At 41.5% G+C, this 15,498-nt stretch overlaps 1 long non-coding RNA gene across 1 annotated transcript; it reads right to left on the bottom strand.

Moving 5' to 3' along the window:
• Positions 1–450: 450 nt before the first annotated feature.
• LOC136567055 (uncharacterized) lies at positions 451–10,087 on the bottom strand. Its single transcript, XR_010785104.1, has 4 exons — positions 9,996–10,087; positions 7,570–7,658; positions 1,945–2,067; positions 451–548 (listed from the first exon to the last, which is right to left on the bottom strand). It is a non-coding gene; the product is annotated as an uncharacterized lncRNA (long non-coding RNA).
• Positions 10,088–15,498: the final 5,411 nt, after the last annotated feature.

Here is a 15,498-nt window from a genome sequence, read left to right on the forward strand (position 1 = left end):
TTGCAGGGAAGCACACTTATTTTCCTTTAAGCCCATTTCACTGCCAGACTATGGCTGCACCTTGGCTGCCTCCTTCCAGCCTCCAGAGGTCCACCACCTGCAAGAGGGGTGGCATGTGCCAAGTCATTCTGTTGTCCTTTTGTTCACTCTGTTCTGTTCCTTTTCTATGGTCAGGAGCAGAGAATAATGATGTGGGGCAAATGCTGTGTGAGAGCAGGTGGTGTCTGCAGGCTCAGCCTGTCTGGAATGGAGAGGCTGTGTGTGGATTCTGGCTCTTGCTTCTGAGTAGGTTTATGGAGGAATTTCCCGGGAAAGGAGTGCACACAACAAGCCAGATTTTGCCATGAAACCAAAGCAAACAAAACTATTCCTGATCAAATAAATTTTCAAATAAATAACCCAAATCCTCCTGATCAAATAAACTTGCAAATAAGTCTGCACAAACACAGATTCACTGTAAAAGAGGGCTTTAATTAACAAAAGAGTTTGTTTGCCTCCTGGAGCTCCCGTTGCTTTTCTTGTGCAGGAAGAGAAACAGTAATGGGTGCCTGCAGATGAGAGGGTAGTCTGAAATTAATGAATTCTTTGGAAAAATCACTATATACAAAATGAGAACATATTTTCCACATGAAGAAAATTCACTGTAATAAGGGTGAGAGGTGAGGACAGAAGAATACCATTAAGGAATCGCTTTTGTGGAAGCAAGAAGAGAAAAAATGTGACTGGAGTATCACAAGAGTCTTTGACAGCAAGGCCTTGAATCTTAAATTTGGCCATACTTAAAGAGACACTGAAAGCTTCAAATGGCAAAATTAGATCTTAGTAGTGACAACAGTGTGAGATAATGCAGGATAAACTGGGATGAAGCAGTGTCTGTGACCAGCAGGCCAGCAAGGGACAGCACCATGTATGATACGTGCTGAGCAGTTGCTTGGTCTACAAATGGGTAGGAATCCTGATGTGCCCTTTATCAAACTTCCCGAGCACGCCTGTCCTGCACTTCAACTTGTCTAGAAATCAGAAACACATTGGCTAAGTAATTTGGCAGCAGACAACTGCTGCTAAAAGCAGCCATCTACTGCCAAAGGTATTAGGGTTGGCAGGCTGGGAATGTGCTGTCAGTGCCTGGCAGCTTAGGAACCTGTCACAAGCTGAAAAAAACCCAGTAAATACTATACCTCTACAAAAAAGATAAGATACTTCTAAAGATTTTACAAAAGGCTTTTTCAAACTACTCCACTTAATGGGCAATGATGTTAAATCACACTTCTAGGAAACACTAGTGCATTTTCTTTGAAGGATATCACCCACACAGCTGGAGGAATAGTTACAAGAACTACTAGTACATGCAACTAACGGGCTCATTCATAAAATGCTACCCTTAGGAGGATTATACATATCAAAAAGGAGAAGACAGCAAAAGGTAAAAATCAAAAATATGGAGTAGGAAAAAGACATAAAGGGAAGAATGTAGATCTATCTTTCTTTCTTTCTTTCTTTCTTTCTTTCTTTCTTTCTTTCTTTCTTTCTTTCTTTCTTTCTTTCTTTCTTTCTTTCTTTCTTTCTTTTTCTTTCTTTCTTCCTTTCTTCCTTTCTTTCTTTTTCTTTCTTTCTTCCTTTCTTCCTTTCTTTCTTCCTTTCTTTCTTCCTTCCTTCCTTCCTTCCTTCCTTCCTTCCTTCCTTCCTTCCTTCCTTCCTTCCTTCCTTCCTTCCTTCCTTCTTTCTTTCTTTTTCTTACCACATCCCAAGCCTTTAGTTATCATCTTTTTTTGTGTGTGTGATGAAATATCACAATGCTTCTTCTTCCTGCTGGGGTCCTGTCTACACTTCCAGACTATCAGTTTCAACTATCTTAGTCCTTCCCACATGACTGTGCTTCTATTTTCTCCAATGCCAATGACAGAGGTAATGAATGCCCAGCTTAAATACAGGTCTATTACTTACACATGAAAGACAAAAATATCTCTAAAACTGTGAAACTGTCCACATGTACAACTGGCAGGTGTCACCATCATATTTTCTGAAAAATCCCTTCGCCACGATTTCTCTCCTGGGAAGCTGAGAATCCTTAGAGAAAAAAGAAAAGAATATTATCTCATTTGCTTCTCCTATGTTTTGCTGCTTTGGAATGTGGTTGGAGATTGCTTATCCAACGTGTGAATTGTTTTTACTCAATGACCAATCATGGTCCAGCTGTGTCAGGACTCTGGAGAGAGTCACAGGTTTTTCATTAGTGTCTTGTTAAGCCTTCTGTAAATATCCTTTCTCTATTCTTTAGTATAGTTTTAGTATAGCATTCTTTAATTTAATATAATATCATAAAATAATAAATTAGCCTTCTAAGAACATGGAGTCAGATTCATCATTTCCTTCCTGCCATGAGGGACCCTGAAAATACCACAGGCAGGCTTGCTGTTCTCCTGGCCAGGGAGGCTGTGTTGAGGGAGAATGCCTGAGCATTCTCACACCATTCAAGGAGCTGCACACACAAGACCCAACACTTTAACTGAGAGGACTGGAGCTCCTTGACAGAGGGCAGCTCCAGTGAGCCAATGGATGATCCCTTTTGACTCCTTGTTCCCATACACATTCATTCTCTCATTGTGTTTCCTTCTCCTTCTCCTTCAACCTTAGGTTTCCTGCAGCAGAGTTTTGGCTTTGGATTTTTTTAAGAATAAAAAATTTATTAGAGTGATACAGCAGCAGAGTCAGCTCAATCTGGGTGTCTCCAGAGAGGGACTGCAAACAAAGGCATCCCTGGGCAATTACACCCTTATGATTTATGCACCCATGCCTCATGTGCCCTGCACGGGACTTTTCAGTTCAATGGTGATTTGTGATCTGGGGTGTTCTAAAACCATATGGGATTCTTTCTTCATCTCCACACAGGCAGGCCATTAACTCTTCTTATTTCCCCCAGTTGCATCTTCTGCTGCCAACTGTATTCTCTTTCTCTTCTGGTTTGTGCTTCTTGTGCACCTGCTCACCAATAGACCATGGCAAACTAAAAAAGTCCAAGACCTAGGAAAAACATTAATAAGCAAAAATGAAATCACCAGTGTGATATCAATATTATTCTCATACTGAATCCCAAACACAGCACTGTACAGACTACTAGGAAAATTAGTAGGAAAACAAATTTATTCCAGCCAAAAGCATAGATGTCAGTGAAAGTTCACAGCTTGTGGCTTAAGGCTTCAGCAAATCCAGTTACTCATGCTAAGAAAGTAAAACTAAGCAAAGAGCATACTAAATCGTACAACATTTTAACTCTAATTGACTCATTCTATTTAAAAATTACTTATTTAATCTAAACAACTAACATCTCTCAACAGTTGGATATATTTAAATTCTCTTTGCAATCTCTCTCCTTCAGTTTGTCTCCACAGGGAATTTCTGAAAGGTTATCTTCCCCTCCTGTGTCTTCTCAAAGGGTTTATAAGTCTTTCAACTCCTTTTGATATTCAAGGTCTCAGACTGAAGTTTGTTTCTCCTTGGAGATTGTGTGTCATGTCCCTGAATCCTGCTAGTTTCACTCATTATCTTTTCAGTGTAGGCTTGTCTCTTCTTGTGTGGGAACAATTACATGTTCTTTGTTTGCTCTTCCCACAGCCTCAGGCTAAGATGAAGATGAGACATTCAGAATCCATCCTGTACATGCAGTGTTTTCCCTCAGCGATTCAGATCTGGATCTTTCACCACATCATTGCATCTCAGTGCTAATAATTTTATTACATACCCTCATTTTTTTTTCAGTAACCCATCGTAAGCATCCCAAACTGCTGTCATTCACACTGCTTGGATCAAAGGCCAGTCTAAATGTGACTCTGCACAAAGAATATCATCAATGGACCCTTGTTGCTGATGTTGCATTATGCGCATGTCAGCAGCTGAAAGTCCTCCTTAGAAATCTGGAAATACTTCACTTAAATGAAGGTTAGAACTGTGAGCATTCTTGCATTGCCAGAGTCTCTTAACTTGTACAGAAGTCCATACAGAAACTCATTTTGACTAAATTATAAGCAGCCATATTTTCATTTTCCCTGAAAAATCCTGTTTACTTATCCGTCATTTCAACACTGAGAATACAAACTCCTGAGAAAGATGAAAGTTCAGTGGGAAGAACTGGAGTGCAACTCCCATGCAGCTGCCCTGATTAGGGAATGGGATCAGCACAATCTAATCTAATCTAATGTAGACACAGCCTATTGGAAGTAATTTCTTGTCCCAAAGGTCAAACAACCTGCTCCACTGTGATTCAGACACAGCAGTGTTGTTCTGGAAGCTGGTGCTGAAGCCAGTGGAGATCATTATGCCCTTCCAGCACTTTCTCCATTCCCATGTGGAGTTTCCCTTCTTCTGAAGAAAACAGAAAAAATCAGTCCTTGCAATCAGCAGTGACTGCTCTGAAACTCCAACTCCTGCAGTGCTGGTTCCCTGCTTCACTCTAGATTAGTGCATCTCAGGGTCAATGGGGCTAATGTTTTAGACACTTGGTAAGATCAAGCCATAGTGACTGCCACTTGTAAAATTAAGACCATTTTGAGCAGCCCTTTGAACATTACAGTCATGCTTCTTGCTGGCCATGTAGCACCTGCACTTGTCTGCTATGCTCCATAGATCCAGCATTGGGATATCATGTTTATTGGGCCCTTAAGATCAGAAGTGTTATTTCTCCTCTTACAATCTCATGCTTGTCCATGATGTAGCCAGTTCATCCAGCCAGACTCCAATCTGCTTTGTAGAGAACTGCAAGAATCACTTACAGGAGCAGCTCCTTGACAGCACACTCCTGCACTACACAGAACAGGAAAAAACATATCCATCTAAAGAAAAACTGAGGAGAATTTTTGATAGATGGAAATTAAATTGAAATTCATCCAAAGACCCACCGTGAGCTGGACTCTCTGTTTTCCTAAGTGGATACAGCTCTGCTGACGTCAGTGGATTTGCAGCTGTTCACAACAACATGAATTTGGCCTTGGATCTAACAATCTTATTGTTTTCAGGGAGGAGAGAGAAGGATTGTTTGTTTCAGATAAAACTGGGTCAGTGATTGTGTCATAGCCCTGCTCACTGCCCGCTGGAAACCAGTAAAGCCTCTATTATATCCCAGTAGCACCGGGGAGACACTAACACACTGCCACAACTGAATAAGGGCGATATCATAAGTCAGTGTGTATCAGGCACTGACTTTTACATACCCATAAAGACTTTTATTAATTTCCTTGAATTTCAGATGATTTTATAAAGGGATAATACACTACTGAAAGCAGCCATACCATTCCCATCATCCATGCAGCACGTACCCGGCACCATCTGGGCTTGGATACAGACAGATTACTGCATCCTGCAACCTCCTGTCTAATGAGTCTTTCAACCCTCTCTTGGTCACCTCCTGTGTCAGCCCCCAGCTCTCTGTGCCAAGGATCAGGTCCAGCATGTGCTAGCTGCATAATCTTGGCTTGTGCTTTTGAGAGAATTGTGGGGTTGTGAACAAAAACGGTGAGAAAGTTCAGGCAAAAGGAAGGGGAAATTACAGGTAAAGTCGCTGAATAAGGGTAATAAAGACATCCAAGAAAATCCAAGAGGAAGAAGACTAAAAAGGAAAGGCATAAAATATTACAGGCAGGGAAATATAGAGGTACCACTGTCACTGGAGGACTCAGTGAGACATGGCAATCTAGCCACCCTCGTGATTGCTCCAGAAAGCAACTGACTGCAGAGCAGCTTCTTTTAATTACCATTAATTGTTTCTTTCAAAGCCAGCTTCTTCCTACCCACAAAACAAATGTGCAGTCAAATGAACATGACAAATACATCAGTGTTGTCATAAGATGATTTCTCAAAGCTAGTTGCTCCCACTAGCACATGCATTATCAACACCAATGATCCCTACTCCTCCAGCAGTCATTCAGCATCCACGCTACTCCCAGGCTCTCAAGGTCCCTCACCTCTGTCCTATGGAAAACCTCCAAAAACCTCAGCCTGATGAGTGACTGGACAGAGAAGAGTTGGAGGGGCAAGGTATTTCATTTTCTTCAGGTAAATGCTGAAATGACAGAACTTGCCTGTGTAGTGCCTTCACTTTGCTAACTAACCAGTGTTTTCTGGGTTTCCTTCTAGAGCCCTTATTCACCCTGGGAACTGTCAATTCCCAAGAAAGCAAATGAAGTTCAGCTCACTCTTGTGCTAGCCCCACATGGCACAGGCATGTTAGCCCAGGAACGTGAGACCAACAGGACCTACTCCAGCAGTAGGATGGAACAGCAGGAATAACAAGAAAGCTTTACCACTGTACAGGGTCCGGCTGACTGTAGGATGGGGTCCACAGTCCTTCAGCTGATGCATCAGGTCACACAAAAGAGTCTTCCTCCTTGTAAGCAAGGTGTGCCCTTGTTTCTATTTTGTGAGGCCCTCACCTGCAGCTAACAGGCTCTAGCATATACTTACCTCTTCTCAAAGCTTTTTTTTCTTGCATTAGTTCTCATACTATTCAGAGTGGGAGACCTCAAAATTAGAGCCAAGGGTTTGAGACAGACAGCAAGCATTAAGCCCACGTATCACTGGGAATTTGCGAAAATCTATTTTATAATAGTATTTTCATAACGCAGAAATGTACACAAAAAAAGAACAATCTGCACAAGTTTGTGAGTGTTATCTTACCTGCCAAATCCACAGATGAGTTCTTCATCTGCCCTAAGGTTCCCACATTAACCCTCAGAAAGTATTTTTTACATTCAGACATTCAAATAAGTTTTTAACAAGGAGTAAAAATTTTATGAGTCTTAAATGATCACAGGCTAATACTTCTTAACATAATCCAGAATAAACTATCACTGAAATGGCATTTTAATCTTCATGTGATGTTATTCTAGCTTTTAGCATTAACAACTCGACATTAATTCTTACTGTCATTAAAAAAACCAGATTTTTTTCTAAGGCCGTTGGGCAATTGTGTGAGTAACATAATACTGTTTATAATTGGATATTTTAGATGAATGTACACAGCCTTGTTCCAAAGGAGGTGCCTCAGTTGTAGGTCTCCTGAGGATGACTCACACATTGTTTCCTTGAAGGCATCCTCTTCCAGACAGCATTTGGAGTGGAAAAATATGATTTGTTTAAAAATATATATACACAACTGTCATTTATATCATATATATTTATGTCATTTATATTTGTGTTTATAATATGTACAACTATTGTTGAGGCATAGAGGCTGTGAGGTCGTTTAAGCAATGGTAGAATTCAACATGACTATGAAGACAGTTTTGTCATTTCCTCTTTTGTTGCTATTCAAAAATTTACATTTGTGCCCTGCTAAGAGCTTTCCTTATATGAGACCAATCTTTTCTTCTCCTTTTTTTTGGTCTGTGAACAAGAAGTAGTTAATTGACTTATTCAAGAAGAAGGGCCTGAGGAATACCCCTTGTTCACCCTGGGAAATCTGTAAAAAGTTGTGCATTGGAACTGCTAACGCCAACTTTTCTGTTTTCCAGCCCTTCCTTGGTAGGTGAGATGGCATAAACTTTGCTCAACTGTTAGTGTTACACTCCTTTTCTGTACCTCAGTTTAGCTGTGGATAAAGCTCACAGAGACAATCTCAGATAAACCCAGTCCTTGGTGTCACTCTTCCTACATTGCCCTGTATGTTCCTATAGAAAAAAAAAAAAGATACTAAGTTATAAATTTATGTTGCAAATAGACACACTTAAAGAGTTCATTTACAGATTTTTACTGGCAGGTCAGATAATGTTTATTATTTGGCTGAAAATAGATCTGTGAACTGATGGAACCCTTGTTGTGGAAGACTGATGTTCTCTGTAGCACAAGACAGCAGTTTTACCCATGGGTTTGCACTTTTGCACAAACAGTTCCACCACTGTCTGATCCAGTTTCCAGCATGGAGGTTAACCTACTGAGAGCTTAGACAAGTTCAGACACTTAAGCACATACTGCCTGAATTCCCCTACTTAGCAGGAGGATTATTAACACTGAGAGCCATCCCCAAGAGGGGCTATTTAGGTGTAAATAATCTTTCCTGCTAGGTTTCTCCTAAGAGAAGAGACTAGTTCTCAAAAGGAGAGCACAGCTCTTGGTAGGGATTGTTAGAACATGCTGAAGGGCAGAACATGCTGGAAGAAGACATGGCAATATCCTATTTTATGTTGTCTCTTTGAGGTTATGGTATTTTAAACTCACTAAAAAGAATGTATGTTTCAGTGTTTATCAAACTGATGCCCAAGAACTTAAAGCAATAAAATCAAGGTCACTTTTTTTAATAATTGCCCTGTACATTTAGGGTTTTTTTTCCCTGTGCTTTTTGTGACCTTGTTACAAAAATCTCCCTTGCTAGGGTTGCTTGCTTTTCCCTCTCATGGGCAAGGAAGTCTAGGCCATTTTGCAGTATCCAGAAATGCAGGTTCAGGCTCTGCAGTCCCAGCCCCTGGCAAGCTCCCATGCATCACAGAGGGCAGGAGTCTGTGCTACAAAGAGACAGAAAAACTAACCCCAAATCCTTATACTTCACAAGAGGGCTTGCTATGTTCAGCTGCTCTACTGCTATGTTGGTACAACCCTTGCTACAGTAGTTACTGAACTGGCTTTAGGACACATCAAATATTGGTTTTTCCCTTGACAAAGGGACAAAGAAGTGGGCTAGCTTAGAAGCATTACAAACAGCCTAAGTATTTACTGTTCTTCAGAGCAGAAAATCTAAATGAAGGAAAAGGTCTGGAATTTGGTTTGCCAAGTGACACCAAAGGCCAGGAAATACATTTATTTCCAGGAGATGTTAATGACTTTGTGTAACACCTCTTGTGGCAGAATTACCCGTTGGCTGGGGTCAGACAAACAGCAATTCAGGGAATCCTCTGCTTTCCGTGCCTTGTTTATTTTATCTGTTCCTGAAAGGAGATTGTTTCCAGAGTTTTCATTTGTCACAGTTACTGCCTTTGGCTGGCTCTGGCGATAAATCATCCCACAATAATCTAAAATGGAAATACTGGCGTGGAAAAGGACAGCTGCCTGACAGAAGGCACGTCCCATCCTGGCTGCCAGGCCAAAGCAGCCCAGCACATCCCCAGCCTGACCAGTGAAGTACAGAGCAGCTCTATTACTACAGCAGTACAAATAAACAGCATTCAATTCAGCTGGGGAGAATGCAGGAGGCACACTTTCAAAACCAAAACCAAGAACTTCCCTCATCCAAGCTGTTGCAGCTGTGAGGACCCAGGCAGGCTTCAGAGCCCTGACCACCTTGGCCCAGGACTCCTGCTGGCTGCCCAGGGACTGCAGCTCCTTGTCACCTCAGCTCCTTGTCACCCTTGAGCCAAGAATGACACAAGAACAGACAAGAGACCCAAATGCAAGAGGAGAAAAGAAGGCTTTGCTACAAAAGATTCTTCAGTTTATATGAATACATTCCACTTGATTAGCTAGTTAATAAAAAACATACTTCTCACACACTATCCTTGAGAACGGGAAAACAAGGTGGAAAAACACCACCTGCAGATTGTTTGTACTAACAAGGTATCACATTCCTACAACTCCCTAAAATTCTCACAAGCCACTGTGAGAAACAATTGTCATTTCTCTCTCCCTGACCAGACTGGCATCCACAGCTCCTCTGATGGCCTCAGGATCATCGGCTGCTCCTGTCACAGCCCTGGCTCTGCTCAGATGTGGGGGAAGGCACCCTGCCCAAGGAGGCATTCACGTGTCAGGATGGGGTCTCCTCCACTGCTGGCTCCCTCCTGGGGCAGCCCTGGTCTTCCTGCTCCCTGGCACAAATGTGCTGCTTTCAGATAAGCATTACTTGCTTGGGTGAACAAGCAGCAAAAATTACACAGAAAACACTGCAGCTACACAGAGTGAAAAGTGCCAGTTGTGGCTTCAATTGTAAATTATTTCATGGTCCAAGTTTTCAAATTAATCTTAATTTTAAGACCTTAATCTTTAATGCAAAAAGGAGAAAAAAAGCCCACACCTACCTTACATCATGAATGAACAAATAAACTATAAATCCATTTTGGTCTCTCTTCTCTTTGCCTGTAAAGTTTAATGCAACTGATGCATCTGTCAGAACAGAAAATTTGGGATGCCAGGCATTATTGTAGGCCACAGTTCACATCATGGTAAGAAAACAAGAGTTTTCCTTTCATTAGCACTGAAGGCACAAGTCTAAAACTTGAGAGAAAGAAAAAAGGGAAGAATTTTATTAAAAAAAAGAGAAATAAAGCCATGTGAAAATGGTACTTGGGTTCTAGAAACAAGTAGTGAGAAAGCCTCCATTCAAAACATTAAAACAACTCTCCAAGGAAAGAAATCATGACCTCTGGTAAACTGTAGATGAAAGAGTACCTTGGAAATACTTCAAACATGAAGAAACTGTTCAGACTAAATTCCCCTTGTGCTCTGGCACAGCTTGGTGGGACAAGACATCCTCGCTCAATAGAAGCCACTGGCACCCAGTAAGACCAAGCTCCTGGGAAGACCAGCAGTTAAGAATGAACTGGTCAGAACTGGAATATTGATTTCAGGCAGTCTGAATTCTCCCACTGCTCATGGGAGTACAAGGAAATAAACCTTTGATCTTCTTAACGTACACAGTAAGGCTCCCTGGCTAATGTGGTGATAAGCTCATTTTCTCCTTGAAGTTTATGTCTCTTGTAAGCATCAAGGCTAAGACTTGTCCTGGCACTCCTTCTGGCATAACACAGTTTAAATTCCTTTATGTAGCTGGATGGAAAAAAATAGACTGCTCTGGAATAAAAAGAGAACAGCCCTGAGGTTGCTTTTGTAAAAAAGAATAAGTATCTGGGATGGGCTAAGATTAAAAGAATAAGAAACATTGCAATTTGGGAAGTATCTTGCCACTGTGTTAGAAATATACCTGAGACTCTCATGCAGTTCACTTCAAAAAGTTAAACCTTCTGACAATCCCTAATTTAATACTGTCTCTAACAAGTGTCTATTTTCTTCTTTGATGTCTATTTCCACTAATCCAGTAAAGTCTCATCTGAGCATTTGTCATTGATATTTTTGCTCTCTGCTGTGACAAGTTAGTTTGTATTTCTCTAATCCACTGAATACAAATCGATGCCAAACTGAAAATAACTGGTTTTAAAAGCAGTGTCTGCTAAATTCATAATTTGGGCCTCATCTGGGCAATCTTTCTTTCATGCCAAATATGCCAGCTCCTCTTCATGCACTGAATGAAGCCTGTTACCCATCCCAAGTCCCAGGTTTCAGTTTGGTTTCACTCTTCACCGGGGCTGCTGGCTGTGCCCGTGACAGCAGCACTGCTCGTACCCGCCGGCCAGCCACGCCAGGGGAGCTGAGCGCACCCCACCTGCCACCAGAGCTGACCAGAGGCATCTGAGGCTGGCACTACTGCCAGAAATAAGATCATAGCGCTGCTAAGTGCCACATCAGAATGAAATCTTTCAGAGAGCACCACTGTGCTTTCTGATGCAAGGTGACTTGGCATGGGAGGACGGATTCCTCCTGATCTCTGTGAGAGGAGTGCAGGGTTCTCTTGGCAGCTTTCCTTTCAGGGCAAAAGTGGGACTGCAAGTTGGTATGAGATATTCTCTCTATGCAGCACAACCCTGCCATCCTCACTCACATTCCTACTAGGACCCACAATTTTCCTCATCTTCCCCATCTTCTCAAACACATACACTTTGCCCACAAAAGGCAGAGGCACTACAGGCAAGACAATGGGAAAGGAAAGGAGAGGCCTTGCAAGCAGTGCTGCTTCATCTGAATGAAGAAAAGGCATGTGGAGATGGGTTACCAGCCACAGGCTCAAGGGAGAAGACACAAAACTGCAACAATGACAGATGAATTCATAGTGTGCCTGCAGATTCCATACAAAGTTCGTATCATTATGACATAATTGATGTCCAGGTGTCAGAAAGATAAATTACTTGTGGGTAGAATTGCCTTGTTAAAGTTTAGAGCTTGAGATGCTTTAATGATCTCAGACCTAGGGGGACGTTAACAAAGCCTGAGGGAGAAGGATTCACCACTGATAATGGGCACAAAGAATGCAGAATTTACAGGCCACTAGGACATTTGTCAGAACCCCCAAGATAAGGGAGAAACTAACAAAACCAACTCAGCAACTGTGCTGAAATCAGCTCTGACTGGGTAAAAGGTCATTTCAGCAGGAGGAGATCTGCCACCACTGACCCAAGATACCCACAAACCAAAAGAAATGGAAAACTGGGCATGCAGACTAATTAGGATGAGAAGTGAGGGAAGTCTTAACCATAAAGGAAGGAACACTAATTAATAAAAGAATGAGATAACTTGTAGCCAATGAATGCTAATTCCTTCATTTGCTAAAATGTATAAATAGCGAAAAGTTTTCCTAATCCTAGTGCTGGCTTTGGGGATTTCCCACCCAGCACCCCTTTCTGCACAGAAGTGTCAATAAATTGACTCTCTGTATGGACTGGCCTCTTGCACAATGGGTGAAAGAACTTATTTTGGTGACATTATAAAATATCTCATGTATTCACATTCAGAACTTCTACATCTTGTCTTACTTTGTGAATCAGAAAAAAAAAAAAACAAGGCACAGGTGAACTGTTACTATTTAGAAACAGTATATAACAAATTATGAATGTCCAAATTATTAATGCCAAAGTAACTGAGTAGCCTTCCTCCTGCCCAAAGAAGCACATGCACCCCTGAGAGAAAAGGATGCTGTAAATATCCTAACTTTCACTCCCAGGCTAGCATAAAGAGCTGAACACGTTACCCTGTGTCATTCTGGGCCTGTACTGCAAAGTCAGGACTTGCTAATCTTTTCATTTCAGTACAATATGTTTATTAATTACTTCAGCTTCTTGATGGAAAGATCTCTACCACAAGTATGTATTAGAGACTATTATATTAAAGAAGTAATGTTTACTAAACATTTCAGGATATCTATCTATCTTGCACCACTCTGTTTAGCAGCATTAGTTGATGGCTTAAAATGTAATTTGATATGTTTTTGAAATCACAATGGATATGATATTGTTTGTGTTGGGCCAATGGTTTTCCCATCATGAGCATTAGAAGATAATCCTTTTCTATTTTTTATTTTAACATCAGTTTGTGAATTGAGGGATAAAATACCATTAAACTATTAGTGTTTGTAGAGTGCATTGAGAATACCAATGTGATATTCTCAATAGAAGAGACATGGTACATTACAACACTTTCATTTGTATTAAATCTGCTACAAACTTCCTAATCATTTGGATTATTTCACTTTAATTTCTCAGCATTCATAAGAAGCTAACTCTTCTTTCCAGTCCTTACCTCAAAATTTTGAGTAAGAGATTTCTGTCCCTGAGATTACTGTCCTTGTATTTTCTGCCATCCCTCAAAGATGGTGATTTCTTGGTCTTCAAATCTAGTACCAGTACATATTTGGAAGCTTTTCCATTGTGACATGTTCTTCTTGTATTTGTTTAATTACACATGGCAGTGCATGTTTGCATATGCATCCCAGCATAAAATGGACATGAGGAGGCCACAAAGTTGGTAAGAGGACTGGAGCACTTCCCCTATGAAGTCAGGCTGAGAAAGTTGGAGCTGTTCAGCCTAGAGAAGAGAAGGTTACGCGGAGATCTCATAGCAACCTTCCAGTACCTGGACAGGGCTTACAGGGAAGCCAGAGAGGCACTCTCCATCAGGAACTGTAGTGATAAGACAAAGAATAATGAGGAGAAACTGAAGGAGGGGAAACTTAGGCTAGGTATTAGGAATAAATTCCTTACTGTGACAGTGGTGAGATATTGGAACAGGTCTCCCACAGAAATTGTGGATGCCCCAAGCCCCAACCCTGGCAGTGCTCAAGGCCAGGTTGGATGGGGCTCTGAGCACTCTGATCTAGTGGAAGATGTCAGGATTAGATGATTTTTAAGATCCTTCCAACCCAAGCCATTCTATGGTTCTATGTACACACAATAGCTGGCTTTCATCGGAAAAGTGGGTAGCATCTTATCTCATATAAGATGACATTTAACCCTGAAAGCATTTCAATTTAAAGTAAATCTAGAACTTTCTCACACAGCATGCCAGCTTCTTATTGGTAAGGCAACTGCTTCCACCTGCCTTGGTGTGAAAAATGCGTATTTTATGATTGGCTTTTTGTAAATATTAAAATGAATATTATATGTGCTATATTAGAGTGTTGTGCTGTATTAATTTCCTTAAGTAGTGTGTTAAATATAGTTTTAGGTTATAAAATAATGTTAAAATAGAAACTATGCTATGTAATATACTTTTTTTAAAAGAGAGGAATGAGGTACTCGCACCAGATAGCAGCCACAGGACACCTAAATCTTTCTGAGAAAGAGAATTTATTGCTCTCTTATCAGGAGAAACAAACTTCTTCCCGCCTTGCTCAGCCCTGAAGATGCCATCAGGATTATGAGGAAGAAGCTGACACTGCCCAGACAGAATCCTGTGTTTGAATGGAATTTATGCATCATGTATGAGCTGTATGAATATGCAACAGGCTGTTGCTTTTAAGGGTTAATCCTCTGTTAACGGGTGTCCTTTTTCAGGCTTATTTTGCCCAGAAAGAGGCACCCAGACTGTCCGTAACTCTTTGTTTTTATTGTCTCATATTGTCCTAATCCAAATTGTTCAATTTTTTATTACTCTAATGACAATACTATTTTTGGAACCATTTTATTACTAATAAACTTTTAAAATTCTAAAATCAAGTGATTGCCGTTTTTCACATTTGGTATGCTCTGCTCCTGGCTCAAAATTCCTTTCGGGGCAGGTGGCCCTTGCTGTTCCCTCACAAATTCTCCACCTTGTACTGTGGTCCGTAGCAGTGAAAACTTCATGAAAGAAACTGCCTCTGTGGTATGCCATCCTTTAGGGAGCACAGAAGTTCCCCACATCCCAGGGTACCCTCAGTGCCAAATCCCACTGAAGCTGCTTGCAGAATTCGGGTGTGGCCGACCCCTCATGTGAGCCTGACGTGGGCATGCACATCACGTCAGCTCCCTGCCTGTGTTCCAGGCAGCTCCCCGGACATCTCCTGTGCCCTGACGCCGATCCTCAGGTCAGTAATGCTGCCCACCCCAGGCACAGAGCAGTGCAAAGGGAGCTGCCGCACCGAGTGCTGGCAGGGCCTGGAAGAGCTCGTGTTGTTTCTCAGTGGAAAAGGAATCAGCAGTAAATTCTGTGCTTCTTCCCCAGGGAAAGGAGGAGCAGACCTCTGATTTTATCTTTCCTCACCACAGCTGGGGTCAGCAAAGGGTCCGACCTTGGGAGCAACAAGCTGAACTCCTTAACTTGGCCAGCTAACCTTCCTGAACATGGCAGTGCACTCAGGACCCAGCACAGATATTTATCCTCCCAGCACAGCTATTTCTGTGCATCCCACTGAAAAAGCAGGCATCTTATGATTACCTTCAAGATGAAATTAAAACTCTATATGTAAACTCTTTGTAAAGAGTTTACATATGTGTT

This window comes from Molothrus aeneus, chromosome 1, assembly GCF_037042795.1.
Source record: "Molothrus aeneus isolate 106 chromosome 1, BPBGC_Maene_1.0, whole genome shotgun sequence".
NCBI lineage: Eukaryota > Metazoa > Chordata > Aves > Passeriformes > Icteridae > Molothrus > Molothrus aeneus.